We start from the raw sequence: 22,391 nt of genomic DNA, 5'->3' as shown, positions 1-22,391 counted from the left end.
TTCTCCAGGCAAGAACACTGGAGTGGGTTGCCATTTCCTTCTCCAATGTGTGAAAGTGAAAAGTGAGAGTGAAGTTGCTCAGTCATGTCTGACTCGTAGCGACCCCATGGACTGCAGCCCACCAGGCTCCTCCATCCATGGGATTTTCCAGGCAAGAGTACTCTACCGAACCTCAATAACTTCAGTTGCAGCCACAAGGGAAAGTGATTAGAAATCCCTTACGTTCAGGTTTTCTTTGCTCTCTGCTCTCTTTGTGAATCCTGTTCTACTTCTCAAATACTCTTAGCTCACTCTGGGCCACATCCTCCTAATAAAATGTCTCCCAATCCCTGTTTAGACTTTTCTTCTTCCTTCGACCCTTCGGACCACAGCCCACATTCTATAGCTCCCATTCCCCTTGCAGCAGCTCCAGATCCACCAGTTCTACAACCTCCACCTTAAGTCCCCTCCTCCTTCCCTCCTCTTCTGCAGGCCTCCTCCACCCCTGCAGCTCCCAACACCAGTGCCTGAGATAAGCTTTGAGACCTCAGCCCCACCCTCTACCCTGAGGGTCGCAAGGCTTTTTACCCTGACCTTGCTAGATCTCCTCCCCATACTGGTCTTAACAACTTTAAATCAGGAAACTTCACTGCAGGATCCCACTCCTTCCCCTGCCCCACTTCTCCCTTTACAGGGAGTTGCTGCTGCTGCTAAGTCACTTCAGTCGTGTCCGACTCTCTGTGACCCCATAGACGGAAGCCCACCAGGCTCCCCCGTCCCTGGGATTCTCCAGGCAAGAACACTGGAGTGGGTTGCCATTTCCTTCTCCAATGTGTGAAAGTGAAAAGTGAAAGTGAAGTCGCTCAGTCGAGTCCAACCCGTAGCTGGAGCAAAAGGCATTGTTTGGGTTCATGTCCCATTCTCCCTCATTGATCTATCTCATATTGAAAAGCATCTTGGCTCCTTCTCCTCAGACCCGGATAATTATCTAAAAGAATTCCAGTATCTTACCCAGTCGTGGCATGATATTTACATCATACTTTCCTCCACTCTTCTCCCAGAAGAGAAGGAATGAGTATGGCAAGCCTCTCAGGCACATGCTGATGAGATACACACTAGGCCTGTAGGGGCAACAGCTGTACCCTGAGATGATACCAACTGGGATTATCAGGCAGGGAGACCTGGATGAACATATGATTGCTTGCCTCATTGTGGGTCTTCAAAAGGCAGGGCATGAAGCCCATAAAACATCAGCTTTGATAAGCTGCAGGAAATAACTCAAAGACTATACAAAGACCTGGCACAATTGTTAGCCAGGTTAACAGAAGGGCTACAAAAATATACAAAATTAGACCTCACTTTCAGCAGAGGGCACCATTGTCCTTAACACCCATTTTATCACCCAGTCATCCCCAGACATCCAAAAGAAACTAAAAAAGACAGAAGAAGGCCCTCAAACCCCTCAATGAGACCTTTTAAATTTAGCCTTTAAGATTTTCAATAACCGGGAAGAATAGGCAAAGCTAGAGAAGGCCCAATGAGATCAGGCCAAATACCACCTTTTAACTAATGACTAAATGACTCCAAGCCTCCATCAACAAACAAACAAAAGAAGCCCCCTGGGCCCTGTTTCAAATGCGGCAAAGAAGGACACTGGGCCCGCTTATGCCTAAAGCGAAGGCCCCCTCCGGGTCCATGTCCCAGCTGTGGCATAAAGGGAAATTGGAAGGTCAACTGCCCAAATCCCCCTCCAGGGATCCGGACATCCCCTCCTGGTCCTGAGCAGGAGTTCTCCAACCCAGCTCTGCCTAGCCTCCTTGGACTTTCCACTGAAGACTGAAGGTGCCCAGGGCCCGAGGCCCCAACTCTCATCACCTCTAAGGAGCCCAGGGTAACTCTTACTGTGGAAGGTAAAGCAGTCTCCTTTCTCATTGACATGGGGGCCATTTACTTTGCTATGCTTGCCTACCCTGAGAAAACTAAGGTCTCTCAAGTCTCTGTTTGGGGGTTTAATATCTATGCCGTGAATAAGTAATCCTCTATCTTGCACACTTTAAGATACCCCATTTTCCCATTCTTTTCTCATACTCCCCCAAATGCCCCACTCCTATTCTTGGGAGAGACCTTCTCTGAAAGTTCAAAGCCTCTGTTAATATCCCAAGCCCACCTTCTGATCTAGCCTGGTTACTGCTCCTTAACACCCACCACTTCTGACGTGTGTCTACAATAGGCTCCTTTCTGTTTTTCCAGACAAAACTCTACGTGCAATTCTTACCCCCAACTAGGAACTATACCACCACACCTCTGTAATCACACTTCACATCTCTCTTTTCCTTCAGGCTGATCTATCATGTTTCAGGAACTGCAGGACATTCTCTTACTTTCTCAGGGAGACTCCCTTCTGCATATGGTGTAAATACTCCTCTTGTAGGAGTTACACTAGTGAGTTCACTGTCAGTTTCAGAGTCTACTAACAAGTTCCCAGAAAGATTCCTATTTGCTGTCAATTTCAGGTGTTTTCTTCTTACTCCTGGAATATTTTTCTTATGTGGAACTACTACTTATTTATGTCTTCCCACTAACTGGAGAGGAACATGCACCCTGGTATATCTGGCCCCAGATATTTCTATTGCTCCTAACAATCAGACCTTTCCTATCCCACTAACTCATAACAGACCCAGACAGGCAATTCAATTCGGTCCTCTTTTAATCAGTTTAGGAATAGCTGCTGGAATTGGGACAGGGACCACAGGACTCACAACCTCTTTAAATTACTATCAAAGGCTTTCTAAAGACCTCACTGACAGCCTAGAAGAAATAGCTATCCAAAACCAGCTAGATTCCCTGGCAGCCATGGTCCTCCAAAACAGAAGAGAATTAGACCTCCTCACAGCAGAAAAAGGAGGCCTACGCCTATTTTTGGAGGAAGCCTGATGGTTCTACGCCAATAAATCAGGCATTGTAAAGGAAGCAGCAAGAAATCTGACAAACAGCCTGGAGAATACGCCAACACTTCAGCAATTCATGGGAAAACTGGTTAAGCAATTGGAATTGGATATCCTGGGTCCTACCTTTTCTAGTCCCTCTCCTTCTATTTACCCTAATTCTAACTTTCTACTCATGTTTAATGTATCTTTTTTCAAAATTTCTTCAGGATTGCTTACAAGCCTTCACCAACTGAACTATCCATGAGCTACTTCTAACTCACTCAGATTATCAAGAACTTCTCAAAGCTGCGAGACCACCAGATTCCAGATCTCCAGCTATGTGGAGAAAATCCCTTCAGAAAATTATTCATTGGTGGGGTATAAGAAGGACTCCATCAGAAAGGGAGGATGCTGGTTCTCCCTAAGAGCCAATCACCCTCTCTTTTCCCTCTAATAAATTTTCCTTTTCTTGCCTGACTGCTCAGCTCACTCTCTTTTTCTTTTGCACTCACCTTACAGTAAAGTGATCTGGTATTCCCATCTCTTGAATAATTTCCCACAATTTGTTGTGATCCACACAGTCAAAGGCTTTCATGTAGTCAATAAAGCAGAAGAAGATGTCTTCTGGAATCTCTTGCTTTTTCTATGATCCAATGGATGTTGGAAAGTTGATCTCTGGTTTCTCTGCCTTTTCTAAATCCAACTTCAACATCTGGAAGTTCTCAGTTCACATACTATTGAAGCCTTACTTGGAGAATTTTGAGCATTATTTTGCTAGTGTGTGAGATGAGTGCAATTGTCTGGTAGTTTGAACATTCTTTGGCATTGCCTTTCTTTAAGATTGGAATGAAAACTGACCTTTTCCAGTCCTGTGGCCCCTGCTGAGTTTTCCAAATTTGCTGGCATATTGAGTGTAGCACTTTCATAGCATCATCCTTTAGGATTTAAGATAGCTCAACTGACATTCCATCACCTCCACTAGCTTTATTTGTTGTGATGCTTCCTAAGGCCCACTTGAGTTTGCACTCCAGGATTCCTGGCTCTAGGTGAGGGATCACTCCATCATAGTTATCTGGGTCATGAAGATCTTTTTTGTATAGTTCTTCCATGTATTCTTGCTACCTCATCTTAATATCTTCTGCTTCTGCTGGGTCCATACCATTTCTGTCCTTTATTGTGCCCATCTTTGCATGAACTGTTCCCTTGGTATCTCTTGGTATACTAGAGATCTCTTCAAAAAAATTAGAGATACCAAAGGAACATTTCATGCAAAGATGGACATAATAAAGGACAGAAATGAAAAATGTAGCATAGAAAAATATCAAAACATCATTTGTGACAAAAGCCAATAGTTCTTTGTAAAATATTTTTTTCAGACACATGTGTGAACTAGGTCACAATGTGAAATGTATTTCTTACTGTGAACATTGCCCTAAATGTTAGAAAAACTCTGCACCATATGATCTGTATTTCAAATTTAAACTTATTTAATGGCTGTGAAAAGACAGGCAAGATCTTTTTGAAAAGTTACTTCACATCTGAATCTTTGCCTTTTAAAATATGGGGAAGTACACTAACTAAGCTATAGAAGAGAATTGGGTGAATTGATGTATGCTAACACACAATAAGTGGCATATTTTATTATTAATATTTTTCTATTACTTTATTCTTGGTTACCTAAAGTATGGAATACAGTCTGAGAATGGAAATAATTCCTTTCTTAAAATTCCAGGCTGCTTCAGAATTGTATTTAAGCAATGCTAATTTCAGAACTTTAAGATGAAAATATACCTAAGTTTGGTACCCACTCATCAGCTCAGTCCATGGGTGTCTCTTTATTTCTTGGTGATATGGTGTCCAGGAAATCTAAAATCATAGCCACTGACTTTGAGTCATCTCTCTCAACCCCTTTTTGACAATCTCAAGTTGCTGTTTGTCCATACTAATGAAAAGGTATAAGTATGATTACCCTGATCTTGGGTAGCCCCAGCCTGCAGTGGCTTAGAGCAGGGTGTGGGTTCCCAGCTGGAGATCGAGGCCGGGTCGCAGTGGTAAAAACACCAATGCCTAGCCACTAGACCCACGGACAGTGACAAGGGCCCTGGCTCTTGGGCTTTGCAGAAAATAATTTCCATAAAGACAGAAAGTAGTGAAGAAAGTAAAGTATTTATTAAGAGGAAAAGAGTACAGTAAATGTGAATAGACATGGGGGAGACTCAGAGGGTGAATCCCTGAGTCATACCCTCCTGACAGTTTGACTTATTTTTATGGGGCATTTCTTCCAGGTTTCCTTTGGACAATCATTTTGATTTGCCTTGTTCATAGTGTTGTAGCCATGCATTCCGGGAAACAAACTCAGTCAGAAGTACAATGCAGATAGTGGAGTGCAGTTTATTACACCGGTGGGCCCAAGGCAGAGTCTCCTCTTAGCCAAGGATCCCAACCAGTTTTGTGAAAACCTTATATACCCTAAGTGTATGTACCCAAACCCACCTCCCCAATTCCCTGAAACTCGTCTGAACAAAAGGAGGAGAAAGATACAATCAAAGTTAACCCATGATTCATGTGTCTTAAGCCTAGGTAGTTAACAGTAGTTAACAGTGGACAATTATCCATAGGCCTGTGGTCATACACCAATAAGCATAATAGAATTTGTGATTCTACTTGGTTACACAGATAATTAGGGTATTCTTTTAGGCAATGGAGAGTCTAGGTATGAACCCTAGGGTTCTTCCATCTGGGGGGCCTGGTTTTCCAGTTGGTATGTCATTTCCATAGATACTGGGCATATAGCTCAAAGTTCCCAGTCCAGCCCAAGATGGAGTCCTGCTTTCAAGATGGAGCCTGTTCTGTCTGTTTCCTCCTTCAATAGTCCGTATTTGGTATATCTTAGGATTGTCCCAAGAGATGTGAATATCTCTTAGCCAAGATGGATTTTACTGAAAAGGGCTGTGGGTAGATCATCCCTTGGCATCACTTCCTTTTGGCTTCAAAGAAGCCTTTCTGTGCATGCGTGGTCAGGGAGGTCTCCTAACTTCAAGAATGAGAAATGTATGGCCTAAGCAGGACCATCCTCCTCCCTCAGTTGTCCTGCTATTCTCCTCTAGCAGTTTTGATCCACAGGAAATGAATCTCTTTTCTCTGGGGGGCTGGGGAGTCATCTTATCTCCTGCCTCAGCACTAGGCCATATATACCTGATTTTTTGACCTGACCCCAAGGTGCTTTCTGAATATCTTTATATTTCCATGCAAATAAATGAGTTGGAATTAACTGCCTATCTGACAGAATCACATTTTTTGCATATGACTTATGTTATAAAAGTGAATGTGGGCAGTATTCACTATCTGCTCAGTGGAAATTGGATTTCTTTGTAATCGTTCTAATTGTAGACTTCTTGAAGTTGTTCTTTCTTAACTAGGCAGACTATGTTCTCTAGAGTTGTCCTTCAGCTCTGCAAAAAGTTTAAACATTTTTCTCTCTTTCTCTTTAATCAATGGGAAGGTTTATGTTCTTGTGAAAAATAGGATTCAAATTTATCAGCTAGAATAAAGTAATTCTTATTCATCTTTGACAAAGTTAATGTTTCTAAGGGAGCATTTATAGTTTAAAGAAAATTTATTAATCCATGTAAAAATTTCTATTGAGAATATTGTGTAGATTAAGATACTTTTGTCTTATTTCCTCTTAACTTATGCACTTTGAGAGCAGTTCATAATCACTGGGCAACTCCTCAAGGAATCCACTTAGGAGTAAGGTACATTTAATTAACACTGTCATCAGGTAGTCTGGAGCACAATTCCCATTCTCTCCCATCCCCTAATTAGCGTGAATGACCTCTTAATCATGACAAAGGGAAGAATACAACTGATGACAGGGTGAATTGCATAAACCTGAGATTTCAAATTTTATTCTGAAAGTGTGAGACTTCTGTCACTCTCAGTTATGTTTCCTAATTAACAATGGATTGAATGGCCATTTTCAAAGTTTTCTGGCAATTATTTCTCTCAAAATTGATATCTGTGTGTGTGTGTGTGTGTGTGTGTGTGATGGGTAGAGGTATTAATTGACACCAAAGAAACTTGTGTGGACGAATACATGAAGAGACAGAATTTTGTGCCCTTCTCTTAATTAGTGTTTAGCATATTGAAATGTCTGGTTAGAAGGTAATAATATTTGATCATCAACAAGCTGGGTTGAGCTTTTCCATCCTTGAGCAACCAATGGTCAATTTTTTTTTTTTTGACATTGTGTGAAAACCATCGCTATTTATTACTGGGCTACCTGGACCACAATAAAACAACAGAATGGTTACAATAAAGTACACTGAGTAAGGTTGAATTAGAGAGAGAAAGTGAAAAATGAGAGAGACAAAAAGAAAGAGAACACAATAATCTTTTATTCTATGGTAAGTTTTAAGAGACTGAGAAGCAGTTTTTATTTCTAAAGTCCATGTTGTCATATACCTATGTAAGTTAAAACAAGGAGAAAAGCAATGAAAATAAGTGATTGTTGAGTAATTCTAGTTAAAATATTATGAAGAATGAAACAAAGTAATAGAGTACGCCCAGTAAGAAATAAAAGAGGGAATAAATAAATTCATTTTATTTAAAATATAGTAATACCAAACACTCTCACTAAAATGCCTGAGTAGATGCTTCCTTGGTTTCCACTGTTTCTTTGACAAAGATGTATGGATTCACACGTCACTGTTTGCAAGCATTACTCAGACTCAGTTCAAAGGTGTCTCAATGACCTTAGGATAATGCACTTGAAATTATAAAAACCAGAAAAGGGAAAAACAGGCTATACCATTAACAAATCATGTGGAATCATGTGATACTGGTACAACTCATCTCACAAATCTATATGACAAAGTTGTTGCACTGTGATTATCAGTTCAAGATATCGCTACTGAGGTGGGAAGCAAGTTTTCAACTGCAAATCAGTTATGTGGAGTGAAGGAGGTATACGTATTAAGTATATTTCAAGTTTAGACCTTAGCACAGAGTTTTAGTTTAAGATGCAACATTTCTTTTAACACTCTTTGCAGAAGAATCTATTCCAATGTTAGATGCGACAACAGTTAAAAGATGAAAATAAATGCTGCAAGTAACTAAGTATTATCAAATTTAGATTTAGTAAGACAACTCATAACTGTGGGGGAATAAAAATAGAGACCCAAGGTTGTATACATCCAGCTAGGAAACAAATGAGCACAATTAACTTCAGACTAGCCTAGTGAAAATGGAGGTGTTAACTACAGTGTTGAGAGACAAGTCAAATGACAGATTGAACCTCCTCTCGGACTAGATGGTCAGCTGACTGATGACGAGAAGGAGAAGTTATCACTGAGCCTATTTGTTCACCTGACTGGATCTTTCTGCCTTTAACAAGACAACAGAAAAGAAAGAAAAAGGTTTCTGGGGAAGATGAGCTTATTTGTAGAAGAGTCTGATAACTTTATCGTGCAAGCATTATTAAGCTTGTTATCCAAATGGGACCTGATCAGTCTTATGTATTAAAATTCCCAGAGTGCTCGCTTCGGCAGCACATATACTAAAATTGGAACGATACAGAGAAGATTAGTGTGGCCCCTGCACAAGGATGACACGCAAATTCTTGAAGCGTTCCATATTTTCAAAAAGAATAAAACTAGAACACTTCCTAACACCATACACCAAAATAAACTCAAAATGGATTAGAGAGCTAAATGTAGGACCAGAAACTATAAAACTCCTAGAGGAGAACGTAGGCAAAACACTCTCCGACATAAATCACAGCAGGATCCTCCAAGACCCACCTCCCAGAATATTGGAAATAAAAGCAAAAATAAACAAATGGGACCTAATTAAAATCAAAAGCTTCTGCACAGCAAAGGAAACTCTAAGCAAGGTGAAAAGACAGCCTTCAGAATGGGAGAATATAATAGCAAATGAAGCAACTGATAAAGGATTAATCTCCAAAATATACAAGCAGCTCCTGCAGCTCAATTCCAGAAAAATAAATGACCCAATCAAAAAATGGGCCAAAGAACTAAACAGACATTTCTCCAAAGAAGACATAAAGATGGCTAACAAACACATGAAAAAATGCTCAACATCCCTCATAATCAGAGAAATGCAAATCAAAACCACAACGAGATACCATTTCACACCAGTCAGAATGGCTGCTATCCAAAAGTCTACATGCAATAAATGCTGGAGAGGGTGTGGAGAAAAGAGAACCCTCTTACACTGTTGGTGGGAATGCAAACTAGTACAGCCACTATGGAGAACAGTGTGGAGATTCCTCAAAAAACTGGAAATAGAACTGCCATATGATCCAGCGATCGCACTCCTGGGCATACACACCGAGGAAACCAGAATTGAAAGAGACACATGTACTCCAATGTTCATTGCAGCACTGTTTATAGTAGCCAGGACATGGAAGCAACCTAGATGTTCATCTGCAGATGAATGGATAAGAAAGCTTTGGTACATATACACAATGGAGTATTACTCAGCCATTAAAAAGAATGCATTTGAATCAGTTCTAATGAGGTGGATGAAACTGGAGCCTATTATACAGAGTGAAGTAAGCCAGAAAGAAAAACACCAATACAATATACTAATGCATATATATGGAATTTAGAAAGATGCAAATGATAACCCTGTATACGAGACAGCAAAAGAGACACAGATGTATAAAACAGTCTTTGGGACTCTGTGGGAGAGGGTGAGGGTGGGATGGTTTGGGAGAATGGCATTGAAACATGTATATTATCATATGTGAAATGAATCGCCAATTCAGGGTTGATGCATGTTACAGGATGCTCAGGGCTGGTGTGCGGGGATGACCCAGAGGGAGGATAAGGGGAGGAGGGAAGTGGGAGGGGGGTTCAGGAGGGGGAACTCATGTACACCCGGGGTGGATTCATGTCAATGTATGGCAAAACCAACCAATATAATATTGTAAAATAATTAGCCTCCAATAAAAATAAAAATTAAAAAATTAATTAATTAAAAAAAGAAAAGTGAACATGAGAAAAAAAAATTCCCAGAGAATTTTAGACTTTTACCCTTATGTCAAATAAAAGTCTCTCTATTGTATTCTACTTTATTCTTTGTGTGAAAATTGATGATTATTATTACTTTTTAAATGATATTTCCTCAGTTAATTTTTTCAGTAATTATGTTTATTTGGAAATCATTCAATAAATATGTAATATGTAAATTATGAATATTTTTGAAGTCTACTCTTCTTTTCATGTGGAACTTTGGCTAGTGTATTGCCAAAAATACACTTAATCAATTTAAAAAGAATACAGATTAAATCAAATCCTCTGGCTCTTCCTTTTTTATTTTATTGTGACACATACACATGCCATTACCCAATGAAGAGAAAGAAATGTAAATAAAAATAAATAAAAGAAACAATAAGTGTAAAAAGCTTATTTTGTAAACTACCTTTGCATCTGCATTCAAATAATGTTTTTAGCAACTATTTTTGAAAAAGTCGGGCATCCCAGGTGACTCAGTGGTTAAGAATCTGCCTACCAGTGCAGAAGCTGCAAAAGCTGGTTCGATCCCTCGGTTGGTAAGATCCCCTACAGAAGGGAATGGCAAACCACTCCAATATTCTCTGTCCCATGGACAGAGGAACCTGGTGGGCTAGAGTCCATGGGGTAGCAAAGAGTTGGACACAACTGAGTGACTGAGCACACATGTACACATCCTACCTATGAAGACGAGACAAATAAAGACCAATTGATGGGAGAACCTAACCACTATCCTAACTCTTCTCACCTAGACCCTTTCTCTTGACTCAGAGTCCTCAGTCTGGGCTAACATATGCTCCCAGTCCCTGTGTCTTATTTTAAGCTGAAATCCTAGGAGCAACTATACTTAAAAATACACAAATAAGTTAAAGCATCTAGAATTTCATTTTATATTTTAAAATTTCAGTGCTCTCCCTGCCACATGCTCATCTGTAAGTATGATTCTCATGTATAAGACACCATGAAATTGGGACTAAGAAACTAAAGACAGTTCTGACTGTCCTTTTAGGATTTATATTTAGAATGTTGCTTTAATATATGCATTTCTATTCGCCTTAACAACATGCTAGTTGGCAGTGAATAAGCAAAACTAGAGTTACACAAATATGAGAACATCTCCCAGAGAAATCATATTCAACAAACTGCTGCTTCACCAAGAATAGGTCTGAATAACCTAATTTTGTAAAATCATCATCATCCCACCTAATAAGTTCACCCAGTGGAGCTCAACTTAATTCAACTAATTTAGTCAAATACTGAAATATAACTAAGGTAGAAAAAGGGTAGTTTAATCATCAACTATCCACCCTATTAAGGAAATCAACCCTGAATATTCCTTGGAAGGATTGATGCTGAAGCTGAATCCCCAATCCTTTGGCCACCTGATGCAAAGAGCTGACTCCTTGGAAAGGAATCCTCATGCTGGGAAAGATTGAGACAGGTGGGGAAGGGGTCGATGGAGGATGAGTTGGTTGGATGGCATCACCAACTCGATGGATAGGAATTTGAACAAGCTCCTGGAGATGGTGAAGGACATTGTCCTTCACTAGCTGCGTGGACTACAACATGGACCATGCTGTAGTCTATGGGGTCACAAAGAGACATGACTTAGCAACTGAACAACAATCCACCCTATTGATGAGGGAGAGACTTCCACCCTAGGGTTATAGAATGAAGAACACATGACACCTGAAGCTGGACAGACAGATGAAATTGACAACAATCTATTAATTATATATCCTCAAAGTTTGGGAGAGATGGACACCACACAAAACACAGGACTTCGGTGTTTTCACACTCAGGGATAGAAGGAACACCAGAAGCTATGAGAAATTGACTTTTTAAAATATATATATTAAAAGGAATGGTTTCTCCTTGGTTCCTACTGGAGGATGTGATTGGCTTATTTGAATTCACTGAGGCTGGCAAGGAAATGAAACCTACTGATAAGGAGAACACTTTGCCTAAGGGATCTTGTCTTTGAGTGGAAAATGAGGAAGGTGAGTTTCTGCCATTAATGGCACTCCTGGTTATGCCAGCTGTCAAAGCAGCACATAACACTGGGCCTTAATTTTAGTTCTTAGACCATAATTAACTATTTGATGCTTTGCCATCAATTTTTTCATTGGTGATTAGCTGAGATTTCCAGGAGTAGAAGTGCCTCTTTAGGTTGTGAAGTAGCCACTTGAGAAGGAAGAAGATCATACATATAGTGAGGTGATTTTCAAAAACATGAATTTTAGAGGCCTTCCTTTTATGGACAATAAGGGAAACTGAGGAAACTCAGTGGCATTATATGGAGAGTGCTTGTCCCCAGGGGACATGGCTTCAGGCTGATCCATGCCTGTGGCAATAGCAGGGGGTCCATGTGATCTCTTTGTGGACGGGCATTTTATCTCTCAGTTAAACTGGCTGCCTGGGGTTTAGAGGGGACATGGAAATGCATTGAATGACTTCTTCAAAAAAGTCAACATCATCTATTTTGAGAAGTGAAAAGAATGCCTTGGCCACTATCTATGATCATTGGAATTCTGAAGGCAATAAAGAGTGTTGTGCTGAGGCCTTGAATTGGGGGTTTAGTGCAGATAGTGACATCTTTACCTTTATTTAAAGTTTAGGTCTCTGTGAGGCAGGAGATTTTCAGAGTCCTTCAACTCTTTTAAAAAAAAAAAATATATATATATATATATATATATTATTTTTGGTTGTGCTAGATCTTCATTGCTGCACGCAGAGTGGAGGGCGGGCTCAAAAGTTGTGGCACACAGACTTAGTAGTTCCATGGTTCTGGGGATCTTCCCAGACCAGGGATTGAACGGGTGTTCTCCGCATTGGCCGGTGGATTCCTAGCCACTGCACCACTGATGAATTCCCCAAAGGAACAACTCTCACGTAGCACATATGTGTGTGTGTGCTAAGTTGCTTAAGTCATGTCTGACTCTGTGCAACCCTATGGACTGTAATCCCCCAGGCTCCTCCATCCATGGGGATTCTCCAGGCAAGAATACTGGAGTGGGTTACCATGCACTCCTCCAGGGGAACTCCCCCAGGGATCCTGACCCAGGGATCAAACCCTGGTCTCCTGCATTGCAGGTAGATCCTTTACTATCTGAGCTAACAGGGAAGCCTGTGGCACATATTAGTTTATTTTTTAAATGTACAGTAAATGGGTATTTACTGGCCTGGGTCTCTGGTCCTAAGGTGACTTCTGGTGTGTAGTCAACTGTACTGACCTTCAGGTCCCTATCACTTATTAAGAACATACTGGACTAGGAATGGGAAGCAGCAACATTCCACTGAGGTCCAGCACATATAATGGTGACGATATGGTACATAAACTGTATAAAGTCACATTAATGTTCACTCAGTTGCTCCCAAGAGACTCTTCGTGTTGCCAAGAGGGCTGGGAATACACTGACCTCCTCTAGCGCCGTGACATCTGACAAGGGATTGAGGAGAAGTGAAGCTCTTCCTCCTGCAGGGTGATATGTTAGAGGGTCCAAGTTTGGCTCCAGGCTGTAGAAAGGAGCCATGGTCACTGTGCAGAGCTGGTACAGTGCTGGCTGCTTCCATAATGTGAGGAACAGGGCCAGCTTGGAGTGGGGGCATAGATGTCCAGGGTCTGTGAGAGACTGTTTTCTGAATAGCTTAGCATGTGGCCAACAGGCATCACTCTAAAGGCAAATAGCACAAGGCCAGGGGGACAGTTTCCTGTATGAGAAGATCACAGGCAACTTGTGGCCTCTGTACATGGTCCAGAGACTCCAGGAGCCATGAGCAGAAGTTGCTAAAGTCTCTACAGTGGAGGAATCTCCGAGGACACTAAAGGGAGTACCTGCAGATTTCAATTTGGACAGATTCTAGGCCTTTTTTTTTTTAAGGTTCTCCAATAAAGTTGGGCTGATTTATAAGCAACTGCATAAATGGGCTTAAGTAAAATTATATATAAGTAATATGTGGCCTCCCAAATTCCTGAAGACCTGAAAGATGTTAGATTGTATAAACATTGTAGGTGCTGAGAAGGATCAATTTCTGTGTTTTTTTTTTTATTTTTTTTTTCAGTTGGGATGGGGCAGCCCTCAGTTTGCCAAAGAATTTTCAGGAATTTAACAGAAGTTCCAGGGCCTCCCACTCTGGAGAGGGCAATGGCACATCCCTTTTTTGTGAGCTCCTTTGAGAGAATTTGTATGTCTTAAACATATGTGTGAAATGAATCTCCTCTGATGTCAACAGTGTAATATAATACCTGTGCTCCTGGAGAAGGCTGCATGGAATTCCTGTGTTAGCAGCAAAGACTGTGTGTGATAGCAAGACTGCTGGGGTCCCATGGGTAGCCTGATAAAGGTATCTTACTTTGGAGGTGAAGGCAGCATGTGGCTTAGAGTTTGTTGAAATAGCCATTAAATAGAACATAATAGCCATATCCGTAATTTTTGTCCACAGGGTTGCAAAGAGTCAGACACCATTGAGCAACTGAACTGAACTGAATAACCAAATCTGTAGTAGTTAAATAGGTATGGGTTGTCAATTGGATTAAATCAATAATTTAAAAAAAAATTAGGTACTGAGGACTTCCCTGTAGCTCAGATGGTAAAGGATCCATCTGCAGTGCAGGGGACCTGTGTTCAATCCCTGGGTCAGGAAGATTCCATGGGAAGAGAATGGCAACCCACTCCAGTATTTTTGTCTGGAGAATCCCATTAACAGAGGAGCCTGGTGGGCTACAGTCCATGGGTTCACAAAGAGTTGGACATGATTGAGTGACTAAGCACATACACACACATATTAGGTTTTGAGTGTGGGGCTGTTATTGGATTGAACCACAGCATTAAGGTCTTTGTAATCTACCATGAGGTGCTGCTGCTGCTGCTGCTGCTGCTAAGTCGCTTCAGTCGTGTCCGACTCTGTGCGACCCCACAGACGGCAGCCCACCAGGCTCCACCGTCCCTGGGATTCTCCAGGCAAGAACACTGGAGTGGGTTGCCATTTCCTTCTCCAATGTGTGAAAGTGAAAAGGGAAAGTGAAGTCGCTCAGTCATGTCCGACTCGTAGCGACCCCATGGACTGCAGCTTACCAGGCTCCTCCGTTCACGGGATTTTCCAAGCAAGAGTACTGGAGTGGCTTGCCATTGCCGAGGTGCTACTTATTTTAAATTGGAGTACAGTTGCTTTACAATGTTGTGTTAGTTTCTACAGCACAAATCAAGCAAATCAGCCATATGTACATATATATCCCTTCCCTCTTGGAATTCCCTCCCACCCACTCCCCTGTCCCACCTACACAGGTCATCACAGAGGACCTGAGTGGAGCTCCCTGCACAGCACAGCAGGTTCTCACTAGCTTTCTATTTTCACACGTGGTAGAATATATATGTCAGTCTCAGTCTTTCGATTCATCCCTTCTCCCTTTCCCTCCACTCATCCATTCTCTATAGCTTAATCTCTATTCCTGCCCTGCCAACAGATTCATTTGTACCATTTTTCTAGATTCCACAGATGAATGGACAAAGATGTGGTAGGTGTACATGATGGGATGCTATTAATTCTTGACAGGTTTAAGAACAGGCCAGCATTCAAATTGGAAATAGGGTCCATGGGGTTCCATTTTTTAGGCCAATTTTAATGCCAAAGACTTATACTCATTGTGTCACACCATCCATGCCCACTTTCAGTTCAGTTCAGTTCAGTCGCTCATTCGTGTCCGACTCTTTGCGACCCCATGAATCACAGCATGCCAGGCTTCCCTGTCCATCACCAACTCCTGGAGTGCACTGAAACTCATGTCCATCGAGTCGGTGATGCCATCCAGCCATCTAATTCTCTGTTGTCCCCGTCTCCTCCCACCCCCAATCCCTCCCAGCATCAGACTCTTTTCCAGTGAGTCAACTCGTCGCATGAGGTGGCCAAAGTATTGGAGTTTCAGCTTTAGCATCAGTCCCTCCAATGAATATCCAGGACTGATCTCCTTTAGAATGGACTGGTTGGATCTCCTTGCAGTCCAAGGGACTCTCAAGAGTCTTCTCCAACACCACAGTTCAAAAGCATCAATTCTTTGGTGATGCCCACTTTAGAACTGTGCTAAAATTAGGGCAGCAAGTGCTACAACCATGGGAAATTTAAGAAAGTTAATGGTTGGATGATTTAAAGTGGAGTTCACCAATTTGTCCTTTATTTTTCTATGCAGTCATTCCTCTAAAATATAAAGGCTATTATATTTAAATTTGGTGGGATTTCCACTGTAACTGCCATTTAAGTCCCAATTTTGATTAAAATCATAAAGGTTTGCCATTTGGTACATTTCAACAGATGCTAGTTAATTCAGAACTTACATTATAGACACACAAAGCCAATCAGTGGAGCCCTCATCTTTTTGTTGTATATATTCTTTTAGTAAAATTTTAATTTCCAAGGCCAGATTGTGTACATTTGTTTAATTTTTTTTTGTTTCTTTCCCTTCCCATTCCTTCATTTCTTCCTTACTTCTTTTCTCCTTCCTTCCTTTCCTGTTTGTTTTTTCTTTGCCACTGGATTCATTTTGTTGGTGGTGGAGGTGGACAGTTCTTTCTATCCTGCTCTTATTTATGTTTTTTTTTTTTTTTTTTTTTACTCCAGAAAGCCTCAAATTACTATCAAATTACTATCATCAGTATTGTAACCTCCCCAAAGCAAGGATCCCCTTAGCTTTGCCACAGAGGTGCCATGGATGGTTTTTCTCCTATCATCCCGAGAATTAGGATCTTTGTTGCAATAGAGAAGGAGACAACAGAGTGGCACAGTAGAACAGTTCCAGGCTCAAAATCCAGAGGCCAATTATTTAAAATCAGCCTTTGCTATATTCCTATGCACTTCCTTCCATTTTGCTTTTCCTTTTCCCTCTGTACAATTTTTCTCAATGTATTTTCGATTTGTAGACATGTTAAATAGTCATGACTTTCAATGGCTCCCTCTATCTGATCACCCTTGGGGCAGACCTTCTGGGCTGTTGAGGGGAAAGAGCTTGCAAGCTGCCCACCTGTAGATAACCATCTCCTCCTCCAGAGAGCATCAAGCAATGTCCCCAGGGTTAGAGACCGCTTTCAGTAAGGCCATTTTGTCTACAGTGTTGATTAGGCAAACAAGCCCTGTGATCACATTACCCCTTTGGCCTACTGGTAATGAGAAGCACTAGGAAAAGCCTGGGCACATTGCCTAGGGGCTTTTTATCAGTAAAGCAGTTGTGTCACTGCCTCCATTGTCTTGGGAAGAGCTGGTACCCAATGCTTCTTCCACTTAATCTCATTATTATTGTTTTTTCATCGGTGCCTGGGCTGTGAGTTACCACAGATATGTACACTTTGGGCTCAGGAGAATACATGGAACAGCAATAAGGGAAACAGTAGCACAGGTAGCTGCTGCTGCTGCTGCTGCTGCTGCTAAGTCTCTTTAGTAGTGTCCGACTCTGTGCGACCCCATAGACGGCAGCCCACCAGGCTCCCCCATCCCTGGGATTCTCCAGGCAAGAACACTGGAGTGGGTTGCCACCTCCTTCTCCAATGTGAAAGTGAAGTCGCTCAGTCATCTGACTTGTAGCGACCCCATGGACTGTAGCCTACCAGGCTCCTCCATCCATGGGATTTTCTAGGCAAGAGTACTGGAGTGGCTTGCCATTGCCTTAGCTACCTCTCCTCAATGATTCTTGTCAGATGATTTGAGTGCCAAGCTTAAGTCTCCATAGATGGTGATCTCCTTCCTTTCCACAAAATTCACAACGAATCATGCCTAGGTCCCTCCTGAAGGTGTCCAATCACAAATAATATCCATAATGGCTGTTCCAAGCAGCTAGTGGTGGTTACAAAGTTAGATGCAGTGACCAGAAAGCTCTAGCTTATCCTTGGTAAGGGGGGATTCAGGCACCACCTGACCAGTTAATGTGCTGTGTTGCCTTTTTAGCTGTGTGAGAGCCAAAAACAAACTGACTCTGAAAGAGCCCCATGCCAAGCTACAATTAACAATTCTCCTCTTGAGGATAAGATCATTTTAATGTGGGAAGAGAGGGTAACACAAGAAAAAGGCAATACAACATCCAACGGGCCAAAACACAAGTCCACTCTGCCAGCATTTGGCTGTCAGGTCCCAGATAGCCTTCCTTGTGTCATAAAACCACTCATCTACCTAAAAGCAGTTAATTCAAGTTGACTGTGTATCCTTGGTCATGGTTGGACCATTCTGTCAAAGGTTGTCATACTTGCCTCCTGTTCATCCTGTTGGTGAGGGAAGGAGTCTCAGCGTAGTGTCAGAGGGATGGAGAAGACCAAAATCTTCAAGAACCCTCAAAGAATTTAGCTTTTGGTCAAGCTTGATTCAAGCCAAATTTGTCAGATGTGACACTTAGATTCTTTGAAAAGTTTTACGTATTGTCTTCCAAAGCAGAATATTTTCATAAATAAACTTTTCATGAGATCATGTGATTTGATGTATAATCATTTCCAAAAAACATTGTAGGTACTTACTAACTCTTTCAGTAGGTACTTAGTAACTCTTTCAATCTTTAAATGCAAATCTTTCAGTTTAGGGAATTTTTCTGAATTATTTGTTTCATCATTTTTTTTACCCTATTTTCTTCATCTTTCTTTGATTCCTTATTTGTAAGTTGAAACACTTTCACTGACCTGTACATTTTCTTCACTTTTTCTTCCCTATTTGCTATATTTTAAAAATCTACTTTCTGGGAGATTTTCTCACATTTGTCATCCAAGTTTCTATTGAGCTTGAGTTGGACATGACTGAGTGACTGAACTGAAGAGATCTTTTTGTCTTCTGAATATTGCTTTTTTTAAAGCTATTTTGAATTCTTTCATGCAGACAATGTTTTCTCTTGGTGATCCCACATTAAACTGGTCCTGCTTCCTTTCAACCTAATAATCTCTGTTTTAACCTCCTTAAAGAATAAATCTCTGATCTTGTAACCAGAGGGGATAATTGATCACCTGCATGCTTGGCGTCGATGAGGGCAACTTGGAAGTCTAACTGCTTCTTAATGACACTTTTGATCCTTCTTTTTATTTTTATATTCACTCCCACTTCAGAACTAATTTATTCTATCAATTCCTGAGCATTTGGAATTTTCTATGGGATAAATCAGATTTCTTCTTCACACACTAAAGTTCCAGTTAAAGATTAAATATTTTCAAAACTACTGAGTCAATTATAATTTATTGATCTACTTCTAAACTTCTAAAATGTTGGGATTTTCCTATAGCTCAGATGGTAAGGAATCTGCCTGCAATCCAGGAGACCTGGGTTCCATTCCTGGGTCAGGAAGATCCCCTGGAGAAGTGAATGTCAACTTACTCCAGTATGCTTCCCTGGAGAATTCCATGGAAAGAGGAGCCTGGTGGGCTAGAGTCCATGGGGTCGCAAAGACTTGGACATGACTAAGTGACTAACACACACACAAAATGTTGTCACTGTTGTTTTTCTTCCTTATTTGTCTTTTATTTGTTCTTTTAGGTTTTACCTTTAATTTTTTTATTTCAGTGGAGTTCTAGGAAGAATGAAGGTTAGTGCATGAACTCATCATTTCTCTCTCTTTAAATGGAAGCTTGAAATGAGCTTTGGGTTCATGAGTAAAACCTTATGAGTATGACACAGAATGTCATGAAGATTCACTAGATTAGTGAGAGTTTGTAGGATTCTTGATGATATATTTTTGTTGTTACTAAGTCTGTATGGAGGGCACTGATATGTTTGACATTTGGTCACATTTGGAAATCGATAATCTAAATATAAAATATAAATAATTTATTTCTTTCATTACAAATAAATAAATAAGATCACAAAATATAATATATGATCCCATTTTCCCCAAAAGCAACTATTATAATAATTTATTTTTCACTTTGATTTGTAACCATTTTATCCTTATCTTGAGATTGAGTGGAATTTTAGTTCAGTAATGATAATATCAAATGTGATATGCATTTTTTATATTTGATATAGATTAGAATGGTGATTATTTATACAATTGTCTTTAAGGCTATAATTACATACAAAAATTCAATTTAAAGCCTGATAGAGCTTTTCTCTCATTACTTTGGTTTACTCAGCACATTACTCTAGTTTGAATAGCATCTGAAATTAGTGTCCAAATAGTATCAGGCAACTTGCAAGCTTCAGTACTTGAGGTCAATTTAATTACACTGTGCATGACAGAAACTAGGCCATTTGGGTATTGCCTTTGCCACCAGCAATTGACACCTGAGTGTTAATGAGCTGGTAATTAAGAGCTGGCACATACAGACACATTTTACTGTTTGGGACTAGGATAACCATATGCTACATAACTTCAGTGCTAAGTATTTTGTTAGCTCCAGAATTTACACAATTATTTTTGTGAGGGATTTATTTTTTATCTCAACTTTTTCATAGTAAAAAAGGACAGTTATTTTAAAGATTCAAGGAACTGTACTCACCATTTTCAAGTTGTGAAACTTTCTGTAACTAGCAAGATTATAATTGGAGAGCAAATATTCAAAACAAAATAAACTTGCAAAATTTGTGTAATAGCAATTGCTTTCAGTTTAAAACCACATTTTCAGGACTTGTATTTTGGAAATTCTTTGGTGATATTAAAAAAGATACCAAAAGCGACTTAATATGAGTATATCTCAGTGGGGAAGGCAGCCTCTAGGATGGCCCATAAGGATTTCTACTACCTGGTAATCACACACTTGTGTTTATAGTTTCACAAGTGTGTGATTATCCCTTCCCTGAAGGTAGATGGGAGGGAGCAACCCACTTCGAAGAGGGCTTCCCAGGTGGTGCTAGTGGTAAGGAACTTGTCTGCTAATGCAGGAGACATAAGAACTAGAACGTGGTGGAGTGAGGGGATGTCACTTCTGACATTAGTTATAAAAGGTGATGGTTTCCATCTTGCGGACCTTCCTGTATCCTCTCTCACTCTCTGTTGGATTGCCTGTGGACATGTCATAGAGGCAGCTCTGTGAGACCCAGGTGGCAAGAGATTGAGGCCTAAAAACCACCATGTGAGTGAACCTGGCAGCGAACCCTCTCCCTCGAGTGAGTTCATCTTCAAAAGACACTATGGCTCCTGCCAAGAGCTTGACTGTGGATCTCAAGAGAGACCATAGTTAGATGCATCCAACTTAGCCGCACCAAGGATTTTCAAGCCCCAACAATTGCGGGCTATAGTCCATGGGTTTGCAAAGACCCTGGACACAACTGAGTACATGGCGCACACACACATACACACATGATTATGAGATAATAATATGTTTGGGGGTATATTTTTATGCAGCAATAGATAACTAATACAATATATAAGTGAGAATGCTAATGCCTGCTACACAGTTATAAGTTAATTGATTTTTCTGGTGTGATGTAGCCATTTTCCAGAAATAATTTGTATAATGTGTTTGTACCACCTCATTGCTTTCCTCCTTAGTTTTCAGGCATCCATTCCCCTTCTCCTCCCTACCTCACAAAAAAGTCCCCATCAGTTTCTGCATTCATCTTCTAGAGACTTAAAAAAAAACAAACTTATCAGATAAAAAAATGTATTAACATTAGTGAATTTTAGTTGTGGGAATTACTTCTAATTTTCTTCTTTGAAAGAGTTTGCATTTCCATCCAACCCTCTGTAGGACATATAGCCTTTTATATGCAGATTGGTATAATTATGCTTTGAAATAGCTTTGAATTCCCTGTAGCTGAAACTGAGAACATGAAAGACCAAATGTTATATCGAACTGAAGGATATAAAAGTGCACGTACATCAGTCCAAAATGAGATATAGAAATGAACAGCTCTTTACACAGTGATGTCAGTTTCTGACAGATTATTGAAGGATCTTTATAAGTGCCGCGACTGCCTTGGTTAGGATGAAAACTCCGCCTGGGGATAGGCTTATCAGTTTGTATTTTTTATTCTTTCAGTACCAAAAGGTGAGTAGATGTTAAGTGAAACAAGAGAAATACTCTGTGACAAAAGCTTTTAGCTCTTTTCTCCGAAGATGACACCTGGCCCCAAATGGTAAAACACAGTGTGATCCGGTGATAGAATCATCTACCCAATCTGTCACGCTAGAGATGGCAGCCTAGATGAGGAGGTTACATTTTAGGAAGTCGATAGAAAACCCACATGGCAATCTTTACCTCCGAAGAGATCCCAGTGACAGACAAGGGCCTCCTCTGCACAGGAGGAGAGTTTATCGTGCTAGTGGCAGATGCGTCGAGAGGATTTAAAGCACCCACATTCTTTCTTATCACCAGCAGGAGGATAAAAGAAACACAGTGAATTTTTGTATGTTTAAAACCTTGAAACCAACACCATGTTTATTAAAAACACCTGAGTTTGTACTGGAAGAGTACGTCCTGTGAACATTTAATATCCTGACTGCTACAAGTTAAGTGAAAGTACCTCCTATAATTTTCTTTCGTATCAACTATGA

General features: G+C 40.6%; 1 non-coding gene across 1 annotated transcript; it reads left to right on the top strand.

Moving 5' to 3' along the window:
- The first annotated feature begins 8,439 nt into the window (after positions 1 to 8,439).
- Positions 8,440 to 8,546, top strand: LOC129542930 (U6 spliceosomal RNA). The gene has a single exon (XR_008683185.2). It is a non-coding gene; the product is annotated as a U6 spliceosomal RNA (small nuclear RNA).
- The last annotated feature ends 13,845 nt before the right edge of the window (positions 8,547 to 22,391 follow it).

The sequence above is a fragment of the Moschus berezovskii genome, chromosome 19, assembly GCF_049115385.1.
Source record: "Moschus berezovskii isolate FMDL1 chromosome 19, NW_MosBer_1.0, whole genome shotgun sequence".
In the NCBI taxonomy this organism is placed as follows: domain Eukaryota; kingdom Metazoa; phylum Chordata; class Mammalia; order Artiodactyla; family Moschidae; genus Moschus; species Moschus berezovskii.
Note: the sequence above shows the minus strand (reverse complement) of the source record. Positions and strands in the feature narration are given on the sequence as shown.